Here is a 6,000-nt window from a genome sequence, read left to right as displayed (position 1 = left end):
GATGCCAAAGAGTGAAGATCTCTTTGTCTGCTCCTCAGCAGAAGGTCTCAGGCCTGCCTCTGGGACTTCAGTCTCGGCTGTAGTAGTCCCGGAAATGGCCCCAAAGACTGGATATGCTGCAGAAGAGTCCGCCATCATGGAAGTAGGTAAGTAGTGGGCCGTAGTCATCGGAAGGGTGTCGGATCAGGCCGCTTTCGCATTCTAGTTGTGAGTGAACTGGAAGTTGTATCCGAAGGCTGCTGTCAATATTTTGACTGCCTCTTCTATCTCAAGCTCGGTAGGCGAGCTTCTTGTCATTTTTGCTTGGGCCACCCCAACCGGACTGGTCGCCTGGGCGCGGACCATTTGGCCAGTGCCGGTGTCATGCTCGGCACGGCTGGGACCAGTGGTGTCGGCGGAGCTAGCTCTTCAGCTGGCTGGTTGCTTTGTGTCACCACAGCATTATATGCTGCCAATTGTGTGTCTTTGATGCCAGTGCCCGTTTGCCATTGCGGGTTGCCGGTAGCTGACAGTTTGACATGTGATGCCATTTTATTTTGTCCAGTTTCAATTAGGAACTGGCCATTTTTGTTATTTGAAGTGGTGCAGTGAGATCTGCCACCGGGTCTTTGCTTGCTGCCTGCAAGCTGAATGCTTGTAATATTGCAGATTTCATTTCTTCCCTCTCTACAGAATTAAAATTTGATGCCAGAAGTGGCGTCATTTTTCTCTCAACATCTGCAGTCAGATTGCTGTCACTCGTGACGGCGAAGCTTTCTAGAGCCAGCATATTTTCTTTAGAATCTGTCATTATCCTAGCCTCCTGAGTTATAGAAGCATTACACGCTTCAGTCAAATTCACCCTGACCCTTGGTTCTGTTTTTTTTTATTTATTTTTTTTATTTGATTTATATGCCGCCCTTCTCCGGAGACTCAGGGCGGCTTACAATGTGCTAAGCAATAGCCTTCATACTTTTGTATATTCATACAAAGTCAGCTTATTGCCCCCACAACTGGGTCCTCAATTTACCTACCTTAGAAAGGATGGAAGGCTGAGTCAACCTTGAGCCTGGCGAGATTCGAACCTGCAGTTATTGCAGGCATCTGGTCTTAATAACAGGGTGCTTTAGACCACTGTACTACCAAGGCTCTTTTTAATCTGCTTTTGGTTACCATTCACCTGGTGAAGGCTCTGGATGAGACCCTTGCTTTCCTAATAGACCTTAGTGTGTGCATATTTGTTAAGTAGATAGAGATAAGGTTCAAACAACCATCCTCTGCTACCAATTGTTGTGGAGGTTAATAGAATCAATGAAGCTTGAACCTTTGTCTCTATGAATTTCTACTTTAACAAAGGAGCCTTTAAATCATTTAACAGTAAATGTTTTTATTTACATAATAAAAACATAACAATATCTATACAATTAATAAACAGCACTTAATTACTATAATTAATTATCCTGTCAGCTATATATCTATATCTATTCTCTCTAAGCTATGTTATCTATGACTATTCTTCCTCAGAAGAAATATTATTATAAACCACCAGAACTGCTCTTTTAACAGACTTCCAAACTGCTCACAGTTGTTTAACGGAAGATCCTAGAAGAGTTAAGACCTAAGACCTAAGACCAAATAGCTAAGAAGAGTGAAGATCAAAGAGCCAAAGAGTTTCTGACAAGAATCTCCTTTTATACTGCTAACTATGACAGTTAGGGTAGCACCCGGGAGATTCAAACATATTAGCTGCCCTCTGATTGGTTTATGTATCTGTCCATTCCAAAAGCAATTTATTGACACAGCTATAGAGAAATAAATTTTCTCTAACAGTCTTTGATTTGAAACAGATTTTTTTTTTTTACTTTGATCACCTGGAGAATTCTATTTTTTACTGGAATACCTACTGATAGTATAAGCAACAACAATAATGTGTCTAAGTATACAGTATTGGATGTTAATCTTAGTACCAAAATCTCTTGTTTCAATTATGTCCACTAAACCAAATCTTATATTATCTCCCTTCACATATGAGACACACTTCTTTCTCTTATTATTAGCTAGTAATTAGAATGAAATGCATTGACCTTAACAAGGATATATTTTAACCATTATCACTGCTGTTCTAGTAGGAATTTGAGTCTTTGGACTACACAGCATAATAACCCCTTTTTTGAAGATATTTATAAAGTTATCAAAGACATTCATATAATTGTACACCAAAATGTAGAGCACATTCCAGTTCAAAACACAAGTACAATATCTGAATATCTCTACACAACATATGAACAAGGAACCATTCACAACATTCAAAAATTGAAATAAACCATTTCAATATCTGTACAAAATATATACCTGGTTAAATCTAGTGGGCCATACAATGGAGTCTTCATGAATGTTGAGCAATTTAGATGAGAATGAATTTGGGTCTATCCATCCAACTTTGACTTTTGAAAATGTGTTATTTGAATACGTGACCCAGTTGAAAATATCAAATTCAGCAATTATATGTCCATGTTTATCAAAAGAAATATTTTCTCCAGCACTGTTTTTAAGGAAAGTACTTCTCAGAAACTTGTGGAGCTAAATTGGGGAGATGGTAGAAAGACATGATGTCACAAAATACTGTACGGTTTAGAACAATCCTATCACAGTTAAAAACTATGAGTAATGGAGAAAACACATTGCTGAAGAGAACAAGAATTCAACACGCTAGAGATATGTTTACATTGATGGTACTCATTACAATTGCTACTAGTAGTAGTAGTTAGGAGGATGGAGGGGGCTGTGTCTAAGTGAGTTGTAAAATAGTGTGATGGCAGAGTGTCATATTTGAAAAAGTAGTTGCATTTCATATAGCAAAAATGTGACCAACCCTGCCCTTAACCCTCTTTAAATCAGAAACCATACAATCAAAACATAATGTTTTCATCAAATTTACTCAGTGGAAACTTAACAATAAAAACATAATAAAATATTGAGAGCACAGTGGCTAAACAAAAGGGGAAAAATCTTCAGAACCTAACCTTTTACTCTACGTGATTCTTTTATACACCTATACACCTATCTTTAGCATTCCAGTAATAGCTATCAATACTCTGAAAAAATATGATCCTCAAATCTAGCTAGTGATGATCCTCAGATCAATTATCCCAAATGCTTTTCTGTGGAGGTCTGACTATCTCTGTTCACGTTGTTCTATTGCTTTCACTAGGTCTGGCACTGTATTCTCCATTCAAAATAACTCTTCTATATTGTTTGCAAAATACCTGCCATGGTTCCCAATTTAATCGAATTTGTCCTATTGGTTTCATCTTTGCTCTCTGTTTTGGCTTGGATGAAGTTACTGAATGCAAAGCATATGCCATAATATAAACTGCATTGTAGATGCTATAACTGTGACCGGACATGCTTGTATCAAAGAGGCTCACAGGTAAATTCTCCAGCTTTTCCTCCCCAGTGCAGATCTTCACATCTTTCTCTTCTAGAGTAGTATCTGAAAAATCACAATTAAATGCTTCTTTCCACAAGACTCTGACAAAGGCATCTCTATTCTCTAAAACAGGATTTCTCTCTTTCAGAAAGCTCTGGAATCCTCTAGGTGAGTTTGTGTGAATTGCAAAGGACAGAGCTCCATGGAGGCAATTTACATCAGAATCTCTTAGAAAACCAGGAGATGCAAAATCCATCTGGGCTGTCATGATCCAGACTCGACTCTCAATTGCTGTATCATAAAATTTTGTGACATGAAAAATTAATCTTAAAACACCAATAGTATGTATTTCGCCTTGTATAATAACAGTATTAGCCGTGCTTCCTGTGACAATATGTGATGTTGCAAACCATTTTGTTACTATTTCAGCAAAGTCACCTGAAAAAGTCATTTTGGGCATTGCTTCTAAGAAATCCACACAGATACCATGCTGAGAATATTTGGGAAGAATATTCTGTACAAATATCTCTCCATTGTCATCATCAGAAGCAACTACACCAATCCAGATCCAATTGAAATACAACAACAGCTCAAGAATCCCCATATACTGAACGGTCCCATCTGGAAACATCTGGTGGAAGAAATCTTCTTTGGTCTTGTCATTTATCATTGGCGTTGAACCATATAAGATCTTGAGATAGAACACATGGAAGATGAGAATCATGACAATAAATCATACGATGCACTCATTTGAAAGGTAAAGGTAGTCCTCAACGTATCGCCACAATTGAGCCCAAAATTTCTGTTGCTAAGTGAGACATTTGTTAACTGAGTTTTGCCCCATTTTATGATCTTTCTTGCCACATTTGTTAATTTAGCATGTTAAGTTAGATCAGGTTTGTGAAACTCGATTTCATTGAGGGCTGCATCAGGGTTGTCTTTGACCTTCGGGGGGATGGGGGCATGGCCAGAGTGGGTGTGGCCAGCTCAACATCAGTTTTCAGCTATGACAGCCTCCTGCAGCCCTCTGCCAGTGAAAATGGGGCCCAGGAGGGCCCAGCTCCACTTTTTCTTGTAGAGGCCCCACAGGCCGGCCCTTCGCTGTTTCCAGGGCAGCCCCATGGGCCAGATTTAAGCACCCCATGGGCCAGATCCGGTCCGTGGGCCTTGAGTTTGACACTTCTCAGTTAGATGAATATGGCTTCATATTATTAAAGTCACAAAATATGTTCACCTAAACCCAAGACCATCATCATATGAGTCAGTTGCCAAGCATCTGAATTTTGATCAAGTGGCCATGGGGCTGCTGCAATGGCCATAAATGTGAAAAATAGTGATAAGTCACTTTTTTCAATGCTGTTGTAACTTTGAATGTTCACTAATTGAACTATTGTATGTTGAGGGTCACCTGTACTGGCTGCTTTGCTACATAAATTTGCCATACAAAAATTCTTTGCTGACTAACTGTACGCATTCTTTAAATCCTTACCTTTGGATATATGGATTGTACTGGACTAAGTGAAAAATGAAATAGAGCAGTGGTGGGTTTCTCATGGTTCGGCCCGGTTCCCTTGAGCTGATAGCGGTGACAATATAATGTCACCGAACTGGTTCTGCCCCTGTGTTATTCTTACCTTTTATTTGGCCCCACCCACAATCTATTGCTGCCTCCTGAGTCCCAGCTGATGGCTAGAGGGAAAAAAAACTGTTTAAACTCTTGCCGCCGGGCTTCAAAGGGCCGCCCTACAGCTGATCAGTGTTAAAAGAAAACAAATGAGTAGACCGGTGCCTGCAAAAATAAATGGGTAGACCAGTGCCTGCAAAAATACATGAGTAGATCAGTGCCTGAAAAAATAAATGGGCAGACCAGTGCCTGAAAAATACATGAGCCTTGGTGGCGCAGCAGACTAAAGCACTGTTAAGTAACACCAGCTGCCTGCAATTTCCGATAGTTTCCACAATTCCTGGAGGAAACATCTTATCTAGATCCATTCCAGTTGGGTTTCAGGTCTGGGCACAGCACGGAAACGGCATTGGTCGCGTTGGTAGAAGATCTCTGGAGGGCTCGGGACAGGGGTTGCTCCTCTGTTCTGGCCCTGTTAGACCTCTCAGCGGCTTTTGATACCATCAACCATGGTATCATGCTGCACCGGTTGGAAGAGTTGGAGATGGGGGGCACCGTGTTACAGTGGTTCTCCTCCTTTCTCTCAGACCGGTCGCAGTTCGTGTTAGAAGGGGGGCAGAGGTCGACCTCGAGGCCTCTCATTTGTGGAGTGCCTCAGGGGTCGATCCTCTCACCCCTTTTGTTCAACATTTATGTGAAGCCGCTGGGTGACATCATCCGTGGCTTTGGGGTGAAGTACCACCAGTACGCTGATGATACCCAGATGTACATCTCCACCCCAGGCCACACCAACAATGCCCTTGAAGTGATGTCCCACTGCCTGGAGGCTGTGTAGGTCTGGATGGGGAGGAACAGGCTCAAGCTCAACCCTTCCAAGACTGAGTGGCTGTGGTTCCCGGCATCCCGATATAGTCAGTTGACTCCATCACTGACTATTGGGGGCGTGGAGAGGGCTCACAATCTGGGA

The sequence above is a fragment of the Pituophis catenifer genome, unplaced genomic scaffold (genome assembly GCF_029215685.1).
Source record: "Pituophis catenifer annectens isolate HBS135680 unplaced genomic scaffold, rPitCat1.0.hap2 SCAF_15, whole genome shotgun sequence".
Lineage (NCBI taxonomy): Eukaryota > Metazoa > Chordata > Lepidosauria > Squamata > Colubridae > Pituophis > Pituophis catenifer.
This window is presented reverse-complemented; position numbering follows the sequence as displayed.